This window comes from Callospermophilus lateralis, chromosome 5 (genome assembly GCF_048772815.1).
Source record: "Callospermophilus lateralis isolate mCalLat2 chromosome 5, mCalLat2.hap1, whole genome shotgun sequence".
Taxonomy (NCBI): Eukaryota; Metazoa; Chordata; class Mammalia; order Rodentia; family Sciuridae; genus Callospermophilus; species Callospermophilus lateralis.
In genome coordinates, this window is record NC_135309.1 from 9,485,486 (window position 1) to 9,496,579 (window position 11,094).

An 11,094-nucleotide genomic window follows, 5' to 3' on the forward strand; every position below is an offset into this window, starting at 1 on the left:
AGATGATTTGATCAGTCTCCCTGAGCTGCATCATCATACAACATTCAAGACCATATGGAATAGATGCTGGGAAAGAACATAACAAATTGCAGGTGTCTCCTCTTTCTATACTCATTCTCCAAATGTCAGGGATTTGAGGGGGAAAAGAGCCTTTGGGTACATTTGCATGGCTGTGGACACAACTTTCTAATTCTTCTGATCCCAAGGACATACTAGAGTGAAGGATTTCAGAAAATCATTTCTGATGGCCTTGGTCTTCTTCATATTACTGATAGCAAAGAGATACTGGCATGAAAATTACATCATCTCTGACCTTCATTGGAAAGTCAGTATGGAAACCATTAAAACTAAAACAAAAAATTAATACCGACAGATGAGTCTCCAAAAAATTTTTAAATCTGGGAATAAAGAATAGGGTTGCAGGCTGGGGTTATAGCTCAGTGGAAGAGCACTTGCCAAGCATGTGTGAGGCACTCACTGGGTTCAACTCTCAGCACCACATATAAATAAACAAAGCCCATCAACAACTACAAAATATTTTTAAAAAGAAAGAAAGAAAGAAAGAAAGAATAGAATTGTCGTGCAGAATCCTGGTGATAAGACTAAGTTGATGTTAGTATATGGAGTACACAGGAAAGGTTAAGGGGTTTATTTGTATTTTAATCTGTTTTGTGTTGCCATGACCAAAAGAACTATTGTCAACAACACAGAGCAGGGAAAGTTTACTTGGAACTCATGGTTGTATAGACCTGAGTCTATACACAGTCAACTTGATTCTTCTTCTTCTTCTTTTTTTTTTTTGTCCCTTGTTAAATTTTTATTTTTATTTTTTTTTTTATTTTTATAGAAAGCAAATCACAAAATAGGGTCAGGAAGAACATCATGGGGGAAGGTCTTGGTGGAAAAAGCTGCTGCCCTCATGCTAGGGTCAAGAAGCAGAGAGAGAGGAACCTCCACTCATCAGAGAAAAACACAAACACAAAAGGCAACAGACAGGAATATACTTTCTTCAGTCACACTCTACCATCTTCCATTACCACCTAGTTAATCCAAATCAGTGCATTAATCCATTGATCAGGTCACACATTTCATAATTAGATCATTTCACCTCTGAAAATTCTTGCGTTGTTTCACACATGAACTTTTGGTAGATACCTTGTGGGGAGCCACCCCTGAGCATCTTCACTCAGCTTTGGAACCAAAGAGATTCTGGTTTGGCACTGCAATCTATTTTGTGGCTCGTCCCACTGAATTGATTGCCCAGTGCACATGACTTTTGTCTTCACTTGGCTAGGAGACTGATCTTGGAGCTCCAGAGTTGGGCATGACCCATTTGGAACTGGACAGTTCATCTCCTACCTTAATTGCTAAGAACATTCTGTAGAAAGCCTTTGAAGTTCCCGCATAAAAATAAAGCAAACACAAGCTCTTGTTCTCTCTTTCCAGTGTGGAAGCTGGACCCCTAACGTCAAAGAGGTGTCCTGCCCTCGCCTTCTAAAATTACTTTCTGTGTCATGTGTGTATGTGTGTGTGTGTGTGTTTGTGTGTGTGTGTTTAATTTTTAAAATTTTTTTTGCTGCCTTCTTTTCTTATCTTTATGTAGCAGCCAGCCTGCTTCATACAAAGGAAACCGGAATTCTATCGTCTATACTGGACTTAGGAGAGAACAACCCATATCAAACCTTAAGAATTTTGAAGAAGGATCTGCAAAAGTCACTAAGGAACCTGGAAATACCGGTTCTATTCATGATTCCCTACATTCAAGCACTTCAAGATGGGTCCAGCAGCTACTGAGAAAAGATAATCTTAAGGTCATGGCTGGCAGTACCATCAAAGATGCTAAGAACAAAACATAGAGTCAGGAAAAGACAGCAGGCTGATTCTGTGACCTACTGGGGCAATTCCTGAAACAGTTGTGTGTGACCTTACTGTTTTTCTTCTGGCATGTCAGATCTACCTTAAATGGGTAATTATAAGAGTTCAATTTGCAGGCTCAGTTTTAGTGATGTCATTATTGATATTACAGGGCACAGTGCTGACATTTGCTTTCAAACAAACTAAGTTCAGAGAAATGCACAAGTTCCCCCAAGGAAATGATGTGTCAAAGAGTGGACCGGGCTCCTGTTTGGCTCCATCATTCACAGCCTGGAATGAAGATAGGGCCTGCACTCAGTACCACTGCTTAATTCTGTATCCTTCAGGTCCTTTCCAGGACAGTAACTAACAAGAAAAGCAGAGATTGGACCTTAGTGCATTCAAACTGTGATGCCAAGATACCTTAAGGTGGGAAGCATATAAGAATTTAAATCTATTTGTACAGATTCAATGCCTGCATCCTGGTTAATCATGGTGTCTTCTTTCTGTGTCCTCACATGGTGGAGAATGAACAAGCTCACTAGGAGGTCTTTTGCAAAGGTACCGGTTCTATTCATGATTCCCTACATTCATGACCTGATAGGCACCCCCTACAGGTCCTGCCTCTTAGTGCCACCACACAGGGCTAGGATCTTGATATAGAAGTTTTGGAGGGGACAGACATTCCCACCATATCACATTCCCATCAATTTCCATATGTGAACGCTGTCCTTCCCAGGGCTCTCTTAGGGTATGAGACTTGTGTACATACACAGTGTTCCCCATTCAGAAAGGACCTGTGAGAGCGTCAGTGCTGTGCTGTGCCATGTCAGATTGTTCATCATTTCATCTCTGAGCGTGTATGAAAGCTGAGGGGCTAAACTGGTGACAGCATTAGCACAGAGTTCAGTTCAGCAGCAGGGCTCACACATTTGCTCTTTGTATAGGTTTGTACACAGAGATATTAGTTTGTCCTCTGACATTGTGCAAACACACTTCTTGGACAAGATCATGGTTCCTCTGTAACCAAGGGAGCCACAGGGGTGTACTGGATTTAGATAAAGTAGTTGTGGTGGGAGCAGCAGATGTAACAGAGGAACATGGCCCAGGAGAGAAGAGAAACTCTGTTGGCAGTGGCACTAGCCATGGTGAGAAGCTGGTTTTCTCTTCTGTTCCAGAACCCTGCCCTGTGGGATCTACAACACACTTATGGTCTGATTTGAAAGACAGACAGGAAGTTCTTGGGAACTTAGGTATTATGCTTCACTAGGAAACTATAACTAAATAGAAATGTACACCTGATCATTGCAAGAACACCTAGCAGAAACACCTAGCAGGAACGTATTAGAGTTCAGCAAGTTTGAATTCTAAGGATCAAAGGACTCTTACTGTGAAATGAATACCCATTAATTGAGATACAAAAATGAAATTTAAAGTTTATGGAAAGATTATAGGAATGAAAAGTAAAAAATCTGGGGGATCAAAATGCTATTTTATTATAAAGAGCCAGAGGAACCAACTATTAAGAGTAAATAAAAAATTAAGTGTACTTTGTATTACAAGATTTATAATACATAACTAGGCTGAGCATGCACACATTCTATTTTTGCATAATTTCCACAACTTTGAAACAAAGTTAGAATCTTTTTAAAAATATTTTTTAGTTGTCAATGGACCTTTATTTAATTTATTTTATGTGGTGCTGAGGATCAAACCCAGTGTCTCAAATATCGAGGCAAGTGCTCTACCACTGAGCCACAAGCCCAGCCCAGTGAGAATCTTTTGAATGCTGCAGATGAAGTTTTAATTTAGTCAAAGAGCATACCTTAGTGGTAGAGAGATTGCCTCATAGGTGCATGTCTCAGGTTTGGATACTTGACACTGCCAAAAACCAATTTTTGTGTTGTGCGTGTGTGCTGCAGTCTGGCTGGGCACAAAATCACGAGCCACTCACAGCCTTGTAGATTCAAACAGCAATTCTTTATTCCCGAAACTCTCACCAGCATTCTACACGCATGTTCTGGGGAAAATTCACACCTCCACCAGGCTCTGCATCCCAAAATACTCTCTGAATCCCGTGAGAACTCAATGGGAACTCAAGGAGCGGAGCGGGTGCCTGAGGCAGCAGGATACACCCTATTCCCAGCAGGATACACCCTAAACCTGGAACTGCCCTAAACCCGGATCCGCCCTGGTCCTTGAGCAGGGTCACCTTTCTCAAACATTCATGCAATGTCACTGCAAATAACCTGGGTTCAAGGCAAGCCCATTTCCACAATGGAGAGTCCTCCATATAAGCAACATTGGGTAGGCTGACAAAGAAATTGCCATGCTTCATTCCAACTTGGCTATGGCTCTCAGCATGTGTGTGTGTGTGTGTGTGTGTGTGTGTGTGTGTGTGTGTTTCTTATTTTTGAAGCCTAAACCCTGAATGATATGAATTTCACTTTTAGCAAGAATTAAATATTTTATTAGAAAATAAATTACTTCTTAAGATTTGTGACTTTAGCATAATAAAATTTTTTGCACTTATTCATCAGAAATTCATACCAAACATTTTACAACTGTAAATATTCAGCAAAACTTTAGTTAAATGAGCTGAAAATTATTAAGATCATCTTCAAATATCTTCTAAGAATGACTGAAATTCTTGGTGCATAAATGCTGACTTTCCCTAACTCATTTCAATAAATGTACGAGATGTGGCAAGTAGAAAGTAAAGAAAGCCTCATTTGACAGGCATTAGGGGATGCATGAGTAGTAGTGGTCATGTGGGATATAAGTGGATTGTGTGTCAAGCTGGGGGGGATGGTAGGAGGGCCTCGGTATTTTTACCTCCACTCATCAGACTAAACCCTGGCCTGTATATCTTCTGGTTCACCTCCCCTCCACCCTTGGCCTCTGTTGGTACCTCTCAGTCTTCACTGATATTCACACTCTTAGGATTCAGCCCCTACAAAGAAGCATTAATTTGACACGTGATATATAAAGACTTAAAAATTCCTAATGAGTTCTTTGCTGAATCCTGTAATAATTTCCCTAAATTAAAAAAAATGATAATGATTAAATTTATTCAATGAGGGGAAGAAAATACAAAGCTTACAGCTTTTGATTAGCTTCATTATTTAGCAGAATTGCTTTTTCTGTTTTGGGTGTGCATAAATAATAAATTGAAAAATAATAAAATTGTTATGTTGAATGCCAATCCAGATAGTCATTCTCCAATTGTATTTCAACAAGACCAAGAAAAAAAATCTCCACATTGATAGTAAATTAGCAGAAAATAAACACATTCATAATTAGTGAAAAATACATCATTAAAAAGTCTTATTTCAAATTACACATATTTAAAACACAATTTGTACAGATGAACAGTTCATTTATATTCTAGATTCTTTTTAGTCTCTACCCTCTAGGTATACAATAATATTTTCAGTTACTACACATTGCTGAGTGGACTTTCAGACAAGTCCTGGGGAATAAGGCAGAAGGTTTATCTACATAACACAGAACAGGTCCTCTGAGTCCATCTGCTCAGGGCCCCATACCCTTCTTACGCTGTAGAAGATGGAGTTGAGCACTGGGGTGAGGGTGGTGTTGAAGACAGCCAGAACCTTGTCCTCTGGTGGAGACCAGAGGGATCTTGGCTGTGGGTAAGTGTAAGAAAAGAATGTATAGTAGCAGTGAGGTGGGTGCTACAGGGGGAGTAAGCCTTCTATTTCCCTATCTTGAGTGCATAAAGCAGAGAGCAAGGAGAACTTGACCACAGAAGGAAGTAACTCCAATTAAGACAATCACGAGGAAAGGGTAGTGCTCACAAACACTGTGTACTCATGGACCCAAATCTTCATTCAAGCCAGAGCCAAAATGGTGGAGATATCACAGAAGCAATGATTGATGGCCTTGGATCAACAGTAAAAGATATGGAGTGCATATGTGATATAAGCACAGAAGATGATAAAGCCCTTTATAAAGACCCAGTATTGCTAGGCATAGTGGCAAACACCTGTAATCCCAGCAGCTAAGGAGGCTGAGAAAAGAGGATCACAAGTTCAAAGCCAGCCTAAGCATAAGCAAGGTACTAAGCTCCTCAGTGAGACCCTATAATAGGGCTAGGGATGTGATTCAGTGGCTGAGTGCACCTAATTTCAATAGCAGGTACCAAACAAAACAAAACATTATCACCAGTAGAGGTAATCAGGTATTTTGTTGTTGTTATGCAGATGGGCTAGAGGAGAGGAAAACAAATCCCACTTATATATCACAAGCCACAGATATCAGAAATAGTGTGTCTCCACCTATTAAAGTAAGAAAGGAGAAACACTGAATTCCACATTCAATGAAATAGGAAAGCAGAAGCCATCTTAGGGACACTTGTGGAGATGTAACTTAGATAAATGAGAAACAGCCAACTAAGCAAGAAATAGAGAGGTTTGCAGAAATGGATATCGAGAAGGATGAGAAGGATCATGAATAGGTTGTCAATTAGAGCAATCAAGATGATGAGAACAATGAAAATATACAGGAAAGACCAATTTTTTTGTTACAGAATATTGAACCGAGCGGTACGCAACCAGTGAGGCGCATCACCAGACCTTTTAATTTTTTTTTTGTCAAGGTCTCACTCAGTTACTTAGAGCCTCACTAAGTAACAGGTTGTCTGAATTTGCCATCCTTCTGCCTCATCCTCTTGGGCCAGTGGAATTATAGGCACGTGACAGTGTTTCGGCAAACCTACTCTTGATAATGGAAACAACCCCAACAAGATGAAATCAGTTGACATTTGCTCATAATTTGCCACAGAGCTTTAATATTGCTCATCCTGCAATGACACACAAGAATCAGTATGCTGAGTAGTGACTATTACATCAATTTGGAAAATTCCTTTGTGAATCAGGCTGTGGCATTATTCATTAAATTTGTACATCATAAATGAAGAACCAGTTTTATGTATTTACCAAAAAGAAATCTCATATTCTTCCTTAGATAATAATATTTCTGAGAAATATTATGATAAAAATGTTTTGTAAGAAACTTGAAGATGTACAGAAAATAACATTTGTTAAAATATCAGTAGGATACAAATGTCTTATATCAATAAACATACTCACAAGTTATTATATTTGTTTTTTTTCCCAGAAATATAGGCATAGAAAATTCACGTAATGCATCCAGTAGAGTTCCAGATTACAAAATAATGTAAAATCCTCAGAGCATGATTTATTTCTTCCATATTTATATTTGTAAGACTTACTTCCAAACTTTCAGTATTCTAATATTCGCTGTAAGGAAATATGATTTTACCTTCTTGAGTGGTCCTTGCACAACACATCCAGGTCCAGCATTTCTTCAGTCAGGGATCAACAACTTTTTTCCTCTGTTCTGAAATCTATACTAAAATCTTATTGCCAAATACCTCACATACAAAGTCACAGTAATTCATCATACTCTGGATTTTCAGTGTTCACCTCCACCAAGTCTCCTTTGGGTCTTCATTTAATCTCAAGAGTGCTATAGAATGTCAGTCCCTAACTTTATGCCAATATTCTCTGCAGCTTCCCAGCTGTACCCAAACTCTTACCAAAAAGCATTTGTATTATGTCTCTGTGCTTCTGTAACACTTATGTACCAAACACATGGCTTTATGGGCCCTTCAACAAAAAGAAATTAGATAGAAGACCTGCCAGTTGCCTAAGTGGATGGAGGAGCTGTGTCCCAAGAATATTCAGATCAGAGGAGAATAGGGGATTCTGGTCTTGATGAAGTTGATCATTGAACAATTTTGAGAAGTATTCCCAAAAGGTATGTGATTTCTAGATTTTTATATTATTTTAGACCCAAAGTTCAACAGACTTGAGGAAAGTTCACATCATGAAAAATTAAGATTCATACAAGTGTTCTTGTGTGCATACATCTGTACACACACACACACACACACACACACACACACACACAGGATGCTCTTGGCAACACACAGTGTATACACTAGAATACATGCAAGTGTATTCCCTAGATTGGAAGTTATTGGGATAATAATCCTTTTACAGAAAATTCCATAACTTTGGAGAAGAATCTGATGTCATTAAATTCACAAAACATGTCTCTTTAATTTTACAAGATGATGGAACAGTAAAGGACTACTGGAAAATAAATCACATTGATTATTAAAAATATAAAGAGAAGTTTTAAAGGACAAACTGGGTAATATGAGAAAGAAGAAACAGCATGAGATAATTGACAATATAAAAAAGTACAAAAGAGAAATAATACTGCATAACTAATGGATGCTTATGTGCATTCATAGAAACATATAATATAATAATAGATTTCATATGGCAAAAGGAAAGAAAATTCTCAGAAATCAAATATTTTTGCTATTGTATGAAAACATCACAAAACAAATGAGAAGCATTTTATTGAAAGTATTTTCTCCTTGGGAACAAGATTCTAAAACACCCGAGAAAACACTAGTATTGATAACTGCAAGGATGTAGTCAACTCTCCCTTGAGCCATCACGAGGGACACAGCCCTTGAGAGATTTGGAAGAGGGCATGCACCCTGCAGAGGGTGATGAGGCCAGGAGTCAGTTCGCCAGCACAGGGTGCTGAGTGCTGAGCCATGGAAGGGTGAGCAGCGTGGGGGAGGTAGAAGAGAGGCATATCAATGAAAGAGTACAGAGGAAATCTTTCTAGTAATGTATTTGGCAGTGTATTAGGCAGTGATTTCTTGAATATGACACCAAAAGAACAAATAACATGCAAAAAATCAGTTTGACTTTATCAAAATTAAAACTTTTTTGTATCATCAGATACTACAAAGAAAGTGCAAAGGCAGCACAGGAGGGAAAGATTCTCACAATCACACATCTGATTAGAAATAATATCCATAGCATTAAGAGACCTGCAGCTCAATGAAGAAGGCCAACTCAAAAGGACCAAACAACTTGAAGACTGCATTTCTCAAAAGAGGATATCCAAGTGAATTATAAAAACATTATTCATGCCCAGTATCTGTACTTATCAGGGAAATGAAGATCAAAACTGCAATGAGAATCCATTTCACATCAACTAGGAAAAGTTTCATCCAAAAATAAAAGACAAAATGTGTTTGGAAAAGTATGTGCAGAACTTGAAGCTTTGCTGGGTTTTGTGGCAATTTTGAAATGGTGATGCCACTATGGAAAGCAATACAGTGATTCTTCAAAAAAAATTATCCTTGAATTAATAAATGGGCCAGCATTTCCACCTCTAGGGTACACACACACGAAAAAAAAAAAGGAAGTGCTAAAACAGATATCTGTGTGCCATGTCCATCTTCAGGTTAATGAGAAACAAATGTGAAACACTTACACATTGATAAAATAAATGGGGTTACAAAAAAAGTAAATATAGACATAGATTACAGTAATGATGGACACTGAAGAGATTATACTTTGGGAAAGAAGCCAGTCAAGAAAAAGCAGGGGAGTCAAATTAACAGAAATAAGAATTGGAATGGTGGTTGTCTGGGAATAACAGAAGGGGAGAGAGAGCATTTAATTAATGAGTTTTAGTTTATATTGATTAAAAACCTCTGAAAATGCATGGCAGTGATGGTTGTACATTAATGTGAATGCTTTCACTGTATCTTATATATCTTTATCCTAATATAAAAGTCAAAACTTTTAAATGAGCTTCAGTCATTCTAATTTGGATGGCCAAATGAATTTTAAGATCATTTAGGTAGAATTCTGAGTCTTTATGGAGTAAATGACATTAAGGTATGAATTTTGATAATTTGTAAAAGAAAAAAAATGAGAACAAATTATTCTTTAAATGTCATTTCAAGTCAACATGAAACAAGCAGTTTAGACTGATAACATCATGTATCATGATGTTTAAATAACTTAGCTATTAGCAAGTAAAAACATACTATTCAAAGTCAACTACCTCTACAATGATTTCTGCCATTTCTGATTTACACAGGATTGTCAATGACTCATCTACCATGAGATGGCCAAAATTATCCTGATTCAAAATTTTGGAAAAAGAGAAGGGAAGAGATAAAAATGAATGACATGAATATTATATACTTTACTGTGTGTCATAAAAGCCAACACAGCATCTATTTCATTACCCATGTTCCAATCTGCTAACATTATAATAACTATAACATAATAAAATAGAGCCTTCTCATCACATGGAAGCAGCCTTAACCAATATGCATTTGTTTCCATAATGTGAGGACATTTTTTTCTCATGTAAAAATAAATCAAATTGAGATAATAGGTCCACTTTAATTTTTATCCATTGAAACAACTGTAAGTACCTTGCCTGAAGCTCATGAACTTCTCTAGATCCTAGCTATTCCACTGTATACACACATACATGAAACCATATAAAATTTTACATGTATATATACACGTAACACATATACATACACAAGAATATGTTTTGCATTCTGAAATTAAATATAAACATACAAGCTTTAAATAAATGCATGGTCTAAGTAACTAACACCTAAAATATATTTAGGTAATGAATCTAAAATAAGGATAGATTTATATTTAATTTACCAAAATAAAAAATGAAAAAATATATACAAATAGAAAACTGTAGCTACCAAATTATTGAGAAGGCATATATAAAACTTCTTTAAGCACAAACTGAAATATCCTAGTATTTAAAACTTTCTCTTTTCTGCATCTTCTCAGTTTTATAAATTGTCAAAGAAAGGCAAATCTAAACTGCAGTCATGTCACCCAATTTAGAAAGGCTATTTATTACAAAAGGGAAAAAAATAATTCACAAAAACTGACAAGGCTGTTGAAGAAGAGGAATTCTTAAACACTGTTGGATGGAATGTAAAATAATGTAGTCATTATAGAAAAAAATGGAGAGTTCCTTAGAAACTAAAAATAGAACTTTCAGAGGATTTCACAATACTACTAATGGGTGTATACACAAAGGAAATGATTTATTTCAAAGAGATGCCTGCACTCCTTTGCTTGCAGTAGCATTTTAACATACTCCAAGGCCATTTCATACTGGTTATGGGAAACATCCAACAAAATATAATCATTGTATATATTTATACCCCAAACATTCATGCAACTACCCACATAAACAAACCCTTCCCAATATAAAGATTCAAGAAAACCAGAACACTGGGAGATTCCAACACATATTTCTTCCCAGTAGATTGATCATCCAGAAATATACTAATTTAAGAGCCTTCAGAACTAAAAATCATTATTAATC